The sequence below is a fragment of the Pan troglodytes genome, chromosome 8 (assembly GCF_028858775.2).
Source record: "Pan troglodytes isolate AG18354 chromosome 8, NHGRI_mPanTro3-v2.0_pri, whole genome shotgun sequence".
Taxonomy (NCBI): Eukaryota; Metazoa; Chordata; class Mammalia; order Primates; family Hominidae; genus Pan; species Pan troglodytes.
In genome coordinates, this window is record NC_072406.2 from 135,653,058 (window position 1) to 135,665,815 (window position 12,758).

A 12,758-nucleotide genomic window follows, 5' to 3' on the forward strand; every position below is an offset into this window, starting at 1 on the left:
AGTGAGGTAGGTGGGATTTAGAGGGGAAAGCGAAGAAGGAGTTATTTCACTCAAAGTGCGGAGTGACGAAGATGAAGGAACACGAGGTAGCCGGGCAGTGGGTGCTGAGTTGGCTGACACTGGCTTCCTTCCAGAGCGCAGGGACGCATCCTTCCGAACTTCGCATTCAGTGACGTCACCTTGGTGATTTGAAGTCGGCCATGGTGGAAGTATTTACACCGTGGACATCAGCAAATGCAACCAAGACCTCCCGCTACCCTGGAGAGCTGGGTTTAAGACATTTGCCCGCACATCACTGCCCAGGGACCAGTCTCAGCTCCAGAGCTGTGGGTTATTGGTAAAGGATGTGATTTCATTGAGCCTCAGTTTCTGTATCTGTAAAGCAGGAATCTATCACTTATGGAATATCCTGTGCAGGCACAATCTTAGGTGTGGAGGATACAATACAACGTAAGTAAGATGAAAGTATCCACCTGTGAGGAGCTTGTATTTTGGTGGGGAGACAAAATAAACAAGGGAACTATAACGATATGTCATGTCATAATACATGCAATGATGACAAAGCCAGGTGAAAAGGCGATGATGGTCATTAAGTTCAAGATGGGGAGGGGTTGGGGTGAGGGCTGGCCTGTCTGAGGAGGGGCATTTGCAGTGCTGGAGCAAGCCATGGAGGACAGGAATTGCTCCAGTCAGAGGAACAGCAAGGACAAGGGGCCCAAGACGGCATGTACTAGAGGCTCCATGCATAGAAAAAGCCAGCCATCCCCAGCGCTGTAACTGAGTGGCCAGTGGTGGGAGGTGAGGTCACAGACGTGGAAGGGGCATACATGGGGTGAGCGTTTCAGTCTCAAAGTATGGACAGCCCCAGGGGCTTTTGCAGAACAAAGTGATAAGATCTGATTTGCCATTTAAAATAATCCTTCTGAGTTCCTGGGGCGTAAAAGACGGGAGAGGAGGGTGTGTGAGGTGGGGCCAGGAGCCCAGGGAGCTAGGTCGGGGCCCCTCTGCTAAGTGAACAGGGGAGAACAGTGCCTTGTGGTTTTCTGGCATTTAAAGTGGAGGCTTTAAGGCACATGGGTGCCTCACATCTTCAGGCATTCCAGACGCCGCTTCCTCCCGCTCCTGATTGTACAATAACCTTTACCCTCTGTGGGGTATCATTCTGTGTGCATTCATCCTCATCTGGATCATGTCTCCCACTTACTTGGTGACGACCTGGGGCTTAGAGATACTGTGGAGCCTGCTCAGGGGACACAGCCAGTGAGCAGACACTCAGTCTCTCAGGTTCCAGGCCAGCAGGGTGTGGTCTTGGAGGGTCTGGCTGGTCACAGTCCCTAATCAGCACCCAGCTCTGGGCTTCCTTTCCACACCTCCCATGCCTCTCTCCATGCAGCTCTTTCCCCAGCTACTGAGACCTTCTGGGCCCTTTCCCTCATCACCGCTCCCTGCCTAGGACCCTTCCAACTTCCTCAATTTCCAACAGGAGTGAACAATCAGGAGGCTTCCTCCTGGGGGATGCCTTTACCTGGATGGGCCTGCCTCAGGCTGCTCTACCTGAATCCATTAACTCCTGAACCATAAACCACAAATTCCTCAGGGCAGGAGTCATGTTAATCTCTGTGGACTTGAGGATCTGGCCCTGAGTAGCGGCTTGCACATGTTGTTAGCAATAATGACAGCTGGGTTTATGATGCAGGTACTGTGTCACGCAAGGTGCTGAGTGCTTTACCTGTGGTGTCTTATTTGACTTTCACAAGCACCCTGAGAGGAAGTTAAGGATATTATCCTTTTCAGCACTGGGTACATTATTTGTTGGGGACAATGCAAGATAAAAATGTGGAGCACCTTGTTAAAGATTGTTAAGAATTATTAAAAAATTATTTAAAATTTATTAAGAATTTCAACAGCAGAGTATTCAAGCAAGCATGGGTCCATCTAAGTATGACTGTGCAGGTTGAATGCCTATGAAGTAAACTCTGTCCCCATTTTAAGATGAAGAAACTGAGGCTCAAGGAGGTTAAGTAATGTCCCTGGGGGTCATGCAACTGGGAAACAGCAAAGTTGAGATCTGTGTTCTTTATTACAATCTTTGTAATAGTTAATTTTATGCATCAACTTGACTGGATCACAGTGTGCCCAGATATTTGATCAAACATTATTCTGAGTGTTTCTGTGACAATGTTTTTGGATACAATCAACATTTATTTAATTGGTTGAAGACCTGAATAGAACAAAGAGTTCAATTCTCTCGAGTAAGAGAATTCCTCCTGTCTGACTACTTCAGAATTGGGACATTGGCTTTTTCCTGCCTCTACACTACAACTATACCATCGGCTCTCCTGGTTCTCAAGCCTTCAGACATGGAAAGGAACCACACTATTGGCTCTCCTCGGTCTTCAGCTTGCCAACTCAATGCAGATCTTTGCATTTGTCAGCCTTATAACCATGTGAGCTAATTCCCTAAAATAAATGTCCTCATTTAAATGTATTTCCTATTGCTGTTTCTCTAGAGAACTCTAATACAACTCCATACAAAAGTACACCACACTAGAAGAATTGGGTTAAATTGAATTACAAAAAAAAGAAGATTAAACTCATATGCTCATAATTTGGGACTTTCATGTTTGTAATTATCTGCTAAATTTCATCAATGGCCCATCTCATAGAAGAGCAGAACTCCATGGCTCCTAAGACTCTATGTGCCCCTCAGTCTGTTGCCACCAGGCCTCTTCTCTTGCAACTCTCATGCTCATTGACACATTCCAGCCATGCTGGCCTCCTTGATACTCCTCAACAGGCCAGGCAGGTCCTGCCTCAGGGCCTTTGCATGTGCTGTGCCTCTGCTTGGACTGCTCTTCTCCCACATCTCCACATGGCTGCCTCCCTCCCTCCCATCTTTACTAAGCTGCTGCCTTCCTGGGGAGCTCATTCTGGCCTCTCCATCTCATATGCTCCACCCCTTCACCAGGCTCCCCATCCCCCCTGCCGCCTAGCTCTTATCACCACCTGAGAGGACAGATTTCACTTCTTTTTCTTGTTATTTGTAAGCTCTATCTCCAAGAGCTAGAACAGCGGTAAACATGGGAAATAATTATTTGTGCATAATTAAACAGTTGAGGAAGGGACCTTGGCCCAAACTGATGATGCTGTTTCGAGTTTGCACCCTTCTGCTGGCCCATATCTGCTGGCCCAGCCTGGAGACCAGGAAGCTGCCCAAGGTGATTGAGTCACTCGAACAGCTGCCCCTGCCAGGGAAGGAATGTGCCAGATTCCACTCCCCCAGCCTCCTCCAGGGCCCCAGTACTGGAAGGCAAGGCTGCCTCCAGGTCCTGGTAATCATAGACTCCTGAGAACTAAAGACCAGCCTGGCTCTGGGAAGAGTCTTAGACCCCTACACACCTGGGGATGTTCTAAGGTCTTTCTACCTACGAAAGAGTCCGTCTCCTATGTCCTATGAAAGACCCTCCCCAAGGGCTGTAGGACTTTGACGGTGGGTTTTTAGCTTCCTGGTCTAGCGCTGCCCATGCCAAGGGACCTTGATCTTGTTCTCCAAGAAACACTGGACCAGTCCTTTTCAGTAGGCCCAGGTATTCGCTCCTCTGTGTCTGGGAGACCTGGGCCTCGCCCCTTGGACCGAAAATGGCAAGAAGAGGCAGCTCTGCAGTGCCTTTGATGTTGCAACGTCATCTTACCGGCAGTCCCTGTAGACATGCAGTATTGGCCTGCACCATCAACTCCTGCCTGCCAAAGAGCATGTGGCTTGGGACTGGTTTGCAGGCACTGAGCCTATGATGGGACATTGGGCTCGGTCTCCTTGTTGGGTCTGTTTTCCCAGACCACACTCCAAGTTTCTGAGTCCCCCTACTCATTCTGTCTGTCCTGCCCTTCCTGGCTCTGTGGTCGCTGGAGAGGAGAGGGCACGTCTCAGAATGCCAGCACCAGAGGGGCCTGCAGGATCTTCCAGCCCACAGGAATCCCAGGCCCCAAGAAGCAAAGTGACCAGCCAGAAGCCCCAGGGCCAGCGCTGGGCAGGCTGGACCCCCGAGTGACTGGGTCATAACACTCCTCTGCTCTCCGTACCTTCTACTGTCCATGAGGGGAGGTATGAGGTCAGGAGTTTTCAAACATGTTGTTTAAGCAGCTGAACATTTTTATTCAAAGTAAAATTAACATGAAAGCGAATCTACAAATCAGATACGATGGTTAATTTTATGTGTCAACTTGACTGGGTTAAGGGTTGCTCAGCTGGCTGGTAAAATACTTTCTGGGTGCACCTATGCGGGTGTTTCCAGAAGAGATTTGCAGGTGAATCAGTGGACAGAGTAAGGCAGCTCCACCTTCAGCTCAGGCAGCATCCTACACATTGAGGGCCCGGACAGAACAAAAAAGGCAGAGGAAAAGTAAGTTCTCTCTCTTCCGAAGTTCAGGTATCCACCTTCTCCTGGCCCCAGACATCAGAGCTCTAGGACCTTGGGCCTTCAGACTCCAAGACTTACACCAGTGGCCCCAGTTTTCAGGCTTCTGACAGAGTTGCATCATTGGCTTCAGACCCAGCTGAATTCCACACCAATTTCCTGGTTCTCCAGCCTACAGATGGCAGATTAAGGGATTCCTCGGCCTCCATGAGCACATGAGCCAATTTCCATAATAAGTCTCCTCTTATGTGTCTGTAGTTGACCCTTGAACAACACAAGTTTAAACGGCATAGGTCCACTTACTTGCAGATTTTTTTTCGACAAATATATTGAAAAAATTTTTGGAGAATTTACGACAATTTGAAAAAACTGGAAGATAAACCACATAGCCTAGAAATATTGGAAAAAATAAGAAAAAGTGGCCAGGTACAGTGTGGCTCATGCCTGTAATCCCAGCACTTCGGGAGGCTGAGGTGGGACAATCACTTGAGTCCAGGAGTTTGAGACCAGGTTGGGCAATGTGGTGAAACCCTGTCTCTACAAAAAATACAAGAATTAGCTGAGTGTGGTGGCACAGGCCTGTAGTAGCCACAGCTACTTGGGAGGCTAAGGAGGGAGAATTGCTTGAGCCCAGGAGGTCAAGGCTGTAGTGTGCTGTGATCGCGTCAGTGCATTCCAGCCTGGGTGACAGAGCAAGACCCTGTCTTTAAAACAAACAAAAAAAAAATCAGATAAAGTTAGGTATGTATTAGTCAGGGTTCTCTAGAGGTACAGAATAGGATAGATGTATATATAAAGGGGAGTTTATTAAGGAGTATTGACTCACACGATCACAAGGTGAGGCCTGACAATAGGCCGTCTGAAAACTGAGGAGCAATGAAGCCAGTCCAAGTCCCAAAACCTCAAAAGTAGGAAAGCCAACAGTGCAGCCTTCAGCCGATGGTTGAAGGTCCAAGAGTCCCAAAGCTGAAGAACTTGGAGGCCAATGTTTGAGGGCAGGAAGCATCTAGCATGGGAGAAAGATGTAGGCCAGGAGACTCAGCCTTTAGAATGTGGAGACTCTAGTCTTTCCACATTCTTCTGCCTGCTTTTATCCTAGCCACACAGGCAGCTGATTAGATGGTGCCCACCCAGATTGAGGGTGGGTCTGCCTCTCCCACTCCACTGACGCAAATGTTAATCTCCTCTGGCAACACCCTCACAGACACACAATACTTTGCATCCTTCAATCCAATCAAGTTGACACTCATATTAACCATCACAGGTATATTAATGTATAAAATATATGTAGATGCTAGGCTATTTATGTGTTAATCAACTGTCTATGTTATTGAGAAGACTTCTGGTTGGCAGTAGGCTATTAGTAGTTAAGCTTTTGGGAAGTCAAAAGTTATATGCAGATTTTTAACTGCAAGAGGGATTGGTGCCCCTCACCCTGGAGTTGTTCAAAGGTCAACCTTGTATATATTCTGTGGTTATGTTCCTGTGGAGAACCCTGAGTAATATACCAGATAATGGTAAATGATCATAAAAGAGCCCAATGAATTTGGTGGATGCTATGTGCCAGACACTGTCGAGTCCTCCTCACTGCCACCCCATGCGTGGGGACTATCGTTATCTCCATTCTAGAGAGAGACAGGAAAGCCCAGAGTGGCAGGAAACTTGCCCAAGAGCACAGAAGCAAAGCTGGGGTCCTAACACAGTCAAATGATTCCCTTCGAGGGGCTGGCTTTCCTGAAATCATGGGGGAGGGGCTACCCTGGAACTGCCCCCACCATGGCAGCTCCGAGGTCCTCAGAACATAGTTGGAAAGCCCCCCGTCCTGCCCCACCCCACCACCCTCCAGCACTGTCCTGTGTCATCTCACCAGCTTAGCTCTGCAAAGGAAACCCTCTCTGCTTGCATTTTAAATTCTGTGTGTGACATCAGATAGTGTGCATTCTTCCACCCTGAGGTTTTTTTCACTCAGCATTGTTGATGAGATTTATCTGAGTTGACACGTGTAGTTCTGGTTCCAGCATTTTTACTGCTGTATAGTATTCCATTATATGACATTTCCACATTGTACCCATTCTCTTGGGTAAAGGTTGATTTTTAAAAGTTCACATTGATAAAATCCCTAATAGCTCTTTTCGGCTCCATATAGGGTGTCTTTTTCTCCCCGCCAGCTCTGCCAGCACCTTCTATGCCCTGCACACTCCTAATGACCATAATTCCTGATCCCCACCTGTCATCTCATCCCCACTGAGGGAGGTGGCCTCTGGACAGAGGGGAGGCAAACCTTCCCCACCTGGGCAGCACCTGGCCAACTGCCTGTAGGGTTGGAGGACTTGGTGCATTTGCCCACCTAGGGACAAAACGCAAGGCTGAGGCCAGGGCAACGCATTCTCTGCGCCCTGTAGGAAGTCAAGGGAGGCCTCCCTCCCTGCAGCTGACATTTAGGGCATCTCTTTGAAAGGCAGAGGGTGGCTGAGGTGCTATGCTCTTCCCTGACAGGCAGCGAGAGCATTATTTCCCCAGGATGAGCTAAGTATGGTGTTGCTGCCATCCTGCAGGTTGGGTGGGAAGGGCTGGGGATGAAGAAATAGGCTGACAGTCACGGTTTCTAATAGCAAACACATGAAAGTTCATCAACAAGAGAATGGATAATTTGCGAGTTTCATATAATGGAATGCTTATTGCAGTAAAAATGGTTGAACTTGAACTACATGTATCTACCGAGATCAATCCCATAAACAATGTTGAAAGAGAAAACCTAGTTAGGTGTGGTGGCTCATGCCTGGAATTCCAGCAGTTTGGGAGGCCGAGGCGGGTGGATCACCTGAGGTCAGGAGTTCAAGACCAGCCTGACCAACATGGAAAAACCCTATCTCTACTAAAAATACAAAATTAGCCGGACATGGTGGCGCATGCCTGCAATCCCAGCTACTCGGGAGGCTGAGGCAGGAGAATTGCTTGAACCCAGGAAGTGGAGGTTGCAGTGAGCCAAGATTGCGCCACTGCACTCCAGCCTGGGCAACAAGAGCTAAACTCCATCTAAAAAAAATAAAAACTAAAAAAAAACCTAGTTATGAAATAATGTATATTATTTATAATAAGCTACAAAAATGTGTGGGATTAAATAGCGTCTGATTCAGGTTAAAAGAGGTCATCTGCGGTGTGGAAGGCAGGAGGTGGCTGGGGCGGGAACACCGGTGGTTTTAATGCGTATGCAATGTTTTATTTCTTATGCTGGGTGATAGGTTTGTACTTACTTATTATACTTGTTCTTAAACCTTTTAGTGTCTTGAATAAAGTATAGCCTTTTTGTTTTAAGAAAGACAGGTAAGAAGGAGAAAAAAACAAAAAAAAAGGAAAACGGAACATGTTAAAATCAGAAACAGATTCACCTTCTCTAACTGCTGAATTGTTCAGACGCAGAGCAATGGAGTATTCTCCGCAGCAGAGGAGCGTCTGCCTGTGTCCACACCTCCGGGCAATACCCGTAAACTTGGGCATTTGTGCAAATCCACTCCAACAGTGAACGTTGCCTGCAATACACAGCAGACCAGACTCATCCCGGCGGGGTGATGAAGCACACATAAACCCCATTATCCAGCTATTTCAGCTACTTGGCTTCTGGAAACTAACAACGACTCCTTCTCTCTTTTTTTCACTGTCATCTTGGAAAGTCTACACAGGGATTGCCCCGCCTGCTGAAACTCTAACAGGTGGCACAAGAACGTTCACTCGGAGTCTATTTAGAGCATAAGCTGCTATTTACCTTTGTCCACACTATTTACTCCATACCGGCTGAGAAAGAATTTTGATGTCAAAGACTGACACCTGAATTCCATCAATTTTCCCATTTTCTTTCTGGGCCAACCATGTCCAATTGGCCTGTGCAAGCAGTCGAGGAGGGGACTGTGATGGCGGCCCCGCTCTAGCCAGTCTGCTCTCCACGTTTTCATCCTGAGAATGCAGCTGGTAGATCTGTTTCCAGGGCATCCTGCAGCGGGCGCGTGAGTCACGAAATCAGTCACACAAATGACCCACCACATATAAAAAAGCCACCAATACATCAACAGGCCTTAAAACCGAGCAGCAGTTGCAATAGCTCCTAGATCAGTGGCAGTAAGCAGCAGAGGCGGCCCAGCACAGACCCCGGGAGCAGGCCAGGCGGGCGCTGTGCTGCTGATTTATGCCTCCACTTCATTCTCTATTCAAGGTATGAAACGTTCTGAACAGCAGATGCTAAAAAATGAAAAAAGATTGCCATAACAATATAAAAGCAGGGTGCCGGGCTATCAAGAGGGGAATATTTATGTCCCTAGGGAGATCATTCTTACAACATCTTATCCATGTGTCATCTGGCAGGGCATGCGGGGCGGGCGGATGGTGGGAGAAGTGGCCACTTCGCCCCCTGCAGCACATCAGTGAAAGCCAGTCCTGCTCCAATCGGAGGTCCCCTTGTCATAGGCCTGTCCCCAACATGTACAGGACCCCTCCATTTGATGTCACTGAAGGAGTTGATCAATAGTTCTCTTAGACTTGGCATCTGAAGACCAGTTTCAAGTCCCAGCTATGCCTTTTAGCTGTGTGACATTGGGCCAGCCATTTGCCCTTTCTGAGCCTCGGTTTCCCCATCTGTACAATAGATTCAATGATCCTTGGCTCACAACGAGATGGAGACCTGGATACAAACATGCTCTGAAAACGGAGGGTGCCCAGGGAGCCATGGGAGGACCACACACAGAGGACTGAAGAGCAAATTCTCCCTCCTCTTTTTGCAAACCTGTTGACCTGAAGAGGCTCTGCTGGAGGCCAGGAGGAGGGAGGGTGATGGAGCACTGAGAATTAGCAGCACTGGGGCATCTGGCCACGTCTAGACCATCAGGAGAGGGGGTTGCTTCAGGCTCCAGGTAGAGCCTCATGCTGGATCCTTTCCAGCTAGACTCCAGGGGTCTCGGGGGACAGAGTGGCAGCTGTGAGCTGAATTGTGTCTCCCTGAAAGATCTGTTCAAGTCCTAATCTCGATACCTGTGAATGTGATTTTATTCGGGAATACAGTCTTTGCAAATGTAATCAAGTTAAGTTGAGGTCATATTGGGTTTGATGGTCATTAAATCCAATAAATGAAGTCCTTTAAGAGAAAGGAGAGGGCGATTCAGACACAGAGATACAGATATGCAGAGGGAAGACTGAGACCGTGTGGAGCGAGGCAGAAAGTAGGGTGACGCATTTACAAGCCAAGGATTGCAGGCAAGCACCAGAAACTAAGAGGGAAGCAAGGAAAATCCTCCCCGGGAGCCTTCAGAGAGAGCATTGACCCACAGGATTGGACTTCTGGCCTCCAGAAACAACATTCTGTTGTTTGAAGTCCCTCCATGTCTAGTAATTTGTTATGGCTGCCCTCAGAAGCTAACACACTGCACCCACAGGGATTAGGCATACTGGGTCCCAGGGCTTTACCACCCAGGCCGGGGCTGAGCAGGGCTCTGAGAGAAGATGAGGCCTCCATTGTAACACAGGGAGCCAGCCAGGCCTAGGGGTGTGTCCAGCAGCCAGCAGAAGGCCACATCCACCTCTGAGGGTGGGGGGGTGGTGCGCAGGGATGTGCCACCCCTCTCCATGGCAACTAAAGTTAGGGGCAGTCCTCCAAAAAGCGAGCACAGGCTGTCCTGGGATAGACCGGGGCCTCCATGCTCAGGGTGAGTCATTGGCTTTGCTCCGGGCCCGTTGGAGCTTAACTCTCCTGATGGGCAACGGCAGCTCCAAGGGAGGCTCATGCAGGGCCGGCAGCTCCAAGGGAGGCTCATGTGGGGCCAGCCTCTGGGATGGGGGAGGATGGGCAAGATGTCCCCAGGCTGTGCCTTTCTCAGTGGCTTTTACATCTGATTTCCCTGCTTCACAGAGAGGCCCAGCAGCAGGGGGCAGGAGGAGAGCTGGTCCAGCTCCGTCCCTGCATCCTCGCACCTGCAGTGACAGAGGCCTGCCCACTGGGGTGGGAAGTGTGGTCCTTGGACCAACAGCCCTGGCCGCACCAGGAGCCTTTTAGAAACGCAGCATCTCAGGGCTTGCCAGACCCCTAAATCCAAACAAGAGCCCCTGACGCCCATGCACACCGGAGTCCAGAGCACAGCTGCAGAGCCCTGGTCCCCTAAGTTGGCCGTGGATGGCAGCAGGTCCACCTGGGAACGTGTTAGAAAGATGGATTCGGATTCCCGTGCCCTCCTCAGACCCACTGAGTCAAGGCCTCCAGTGCTGCCCGCCATCGTGTTCCACCCAGTGCTGCAGGCTGGACAGGATTCCCTTCCTCCTTCCCCAGAGCCCGCTCTGCGCTGGAAGAGTTAGCTGCACTCTGTGCCCAGGGTCTGCGAGATGGGAGTCCTGGGAGGCTGTTCATGGGGCAGGAAGTCCAGGCCTGAGAGGCTCAAGCCTCAGGGTCCTAGTCTGTCAAATGAGCACCTCACAGAGCAGTGCTCAGGCTAAGTTAGAGCAAGATGCTAGCTGGGGAGTGAGTCACAAACCAGGGAGAGCAGGTGAGGATTGCCAATATTCTTCTGCCCGTTTCCTGGCCCACAGCAACCCGGAGAGTTGTGCTCCTGGGGAGGTGTCGGAGGTAGTGGAGTCTCTAGTCCCAGGTCCCTCTCCCAGCCTTTGTGGCCTGGATGTGCCAATACGGTGATGAGCAGACTCCAGGGGCCCAAGTGATCAACTTCTTTAAGATCTGAAAATCCACGTATTTGTCTATGGGGCCGTGTTTCACAGTGGTTCCAGCATCTTCTCTTGTATCATAGACGCAACAACCTAATCATGCAGGAGACTCCGGTCCAAGGTGTGTTTGGTGGCTGCACACACACTGGGATCCCCAACACCCAGGATGGCTGACCTCATCAGGACCTGTTCGGGACCCTCAAACAACGCCTCCTATCACAAATGCTCAGATTCCACCAGGCTGGGCTACAAAACAGGTCCCCATGCTCAGCTAGCAGCTAGCAGCAGGTCTCAGGCTTTCTCAGGGTAGCCTGAGGCCATGAAGCCACCCCCTTCACTTCTCCCTCTGGAAGCCTGCCTGGGGGCCCCTCTGCTCTGCTTCCATGGCCCATGGGGCCTCTCTTCCCACTGGAGTGGGAAGGAGGGACAGGGAGGGTTTCTGGGGAGGTGCACTGAGCGGTCCCGGGGGTGGTAGCTCCAGCTGACCGAGTTTGTTGTATTTTACCCAAACCTCCCACTGGAGTTGAGGCCCAGTCTCAGCCATGGCACACTGTGTCTTTGCCTCCTTTGCCTCCTTCATGCACGTCTCTCCCTTGGGGACCTGGCCCGAGTTCGGACTTAATATCCCTCAGTGAAACCACAGCTTCAACCAAGAGGGGGCAAGTTCTGTCATGCAGTGCGGGGAGTGTCACGTGAGAGCAGGGCTAGGAAGCAGTTTAGGAAGTGGGAGGGGTTGGTCTGAAAAGCTTATTTTAGGGGACATTTCTAAAAAAAATCCTGAATTTTGTTCCCATTGACCCAGATAAACATGGACTTCATGCTCCTCAAATTTCCAAACTTCAAGATCCAGCAGAAACTGATGCTAAGGGGTGGGTTGGGGTGGGGATCGCCTTCCCCTGAGGTCCCCTACCCCTGATTTCGGCTTTTCTGCTAGGGACAGACCTGTCAGGGTGGTGGGGGCTGGGATGAAGGAAGCTGGACGGGAGCACAGAAGCCTTCAACCCTTCTCATCTCTGATGCTTCCTCAAGGGATTCAGAACTTTTTTTAAAATCACAGGGTCTGCTGCAAATCACAGGCAGGGGAGTAGCACCCCCAGGGCTGGGTAAAGCAGCAGCTGTTTTCTAGCAGATGCATTGATTTATAGTTCTTTATGGAATTGTATCTTCCTATTCTGTTATTTTTCACTTTGAGTAAAAATTAATTGTTTTGTTTAACCAAAAACACGACGGAAAGAAGGGAGAAAGGGAAAAGGGAAAGTGGCAGGGTTTGTGAAAGGAGCAGGCTTCGGAGTCTCACAGAACCAGGACGGGATCCGAACCCCAGCTTCACAGTGGGCTCCAGTGCTGTGTGAGCGTGGGCAGGTTACTTCCCCTCTCTGATCTGCAGCTCCTCACACATCTGCCTGGGGGATGATAAGCCACACATCACAGTGTTCTCAGGAAGATGACAGGAAATAGTGGGTTTCAAGGTGGTGGCACAGAGCAGGTGCTGGCGTTTGTTCCTATGTACCTCTCAGGAGCCACTTTGCCAAACGCATCAAAAGTAGAGATGTTGATGAAACCAGTGTGATATGAGCCTTGGTGACAGTTGCTCTGCCTCCTAATCAGAGGAGGGCTGTGCTATCTTGGCAGAGTTGGATCCCTCAA

At 49.8% G+C, this 12,758-nt stretch overlaps 1 long non-coding RNA gene across 2 annotated transcripts; it reads left to right on the forward strand.

Annotated features, from left to right (window-relative positions):
• Positions 1 to 202: 202 nt before the first annotated feature.
• On the forward strand, positions 203 to 12,328 carry LOC107966863 (uncharacterized). Of its 2 annotated transcripts, none has more exons than XR_010147066.1 (3): positions 203 to 450; positions 7,732 to 8,622; positions 11,195 to 12,328. It is a non-coding gene; the product is annotated as an uncharacterized LOC107966863 (long non-coding RNA). The 2 variants fall into 2 exon arrangements; XR_010147065.1 differs by lacking the exon at positions 11,195 to 12,328 and adding an exon at positions 9,053 to 9,431 and having other exon boundaries at positions 216 to 450.
• The last annotated feature ends 430 nt before the right edge of the window (positions 12,329 to 12,758 follow it).